The following is a 443-nucleotide window of genomic DNA, read 5'->3' as shown; positions in this document are numbered from 1 at the left end:
TAAAAATTAAAATTTTAAAAACAAATGCTCAATGTATTAGGAGCAAAATCACATTTTCACACATTATATTCTCCTGATACAAAAGTAAAGGTTTAAGAGACTATGTATTGGTGGAATATTTCTCATAATCACACTAAAAAATTGCTCATAGATATGTTCTGTTGATAGACAGAACATTTTTCTAATAGATAATGTATTAGGAGCAGAAAGATCACCCCCATTAAATTCAGCTTGAGCATTAGCAGCAGAAACACCTCCTCGCAAAATAAAATGTTCTCATTAGCATAAAAAAAGACAATTGATTATGTTCTCCTAGTAATCAGAAAAGAATAGAACAATTTTTTAGTAGTCACTTCCTGTGTAGGAGCAAAATGACTTAGTCACACAGTATTTTTATTGATAAAAAAGTCTTAAAAGATCAGGAGCATAAGCATACAAAAAAC

This window comes from Photinus pyralis, unplaced genomic scaffold (assembly GCF_008802855.1).
Source record: "Photinus pyralis isolate 1611_PpyrPB1 unplaced genomic scaffold, Ppyr1.3 Ppyr1.4_LG10, whole genome shotgun sequence".
Lineage (NCBI taxonomy): Eukaryota > Metazoa > Arthropoda > Insecta > Coleoptera > Lampyridae > Photinus > Photinus pyralis.
Note: the sequence above shows the minus strand (reverse complement) of the source record.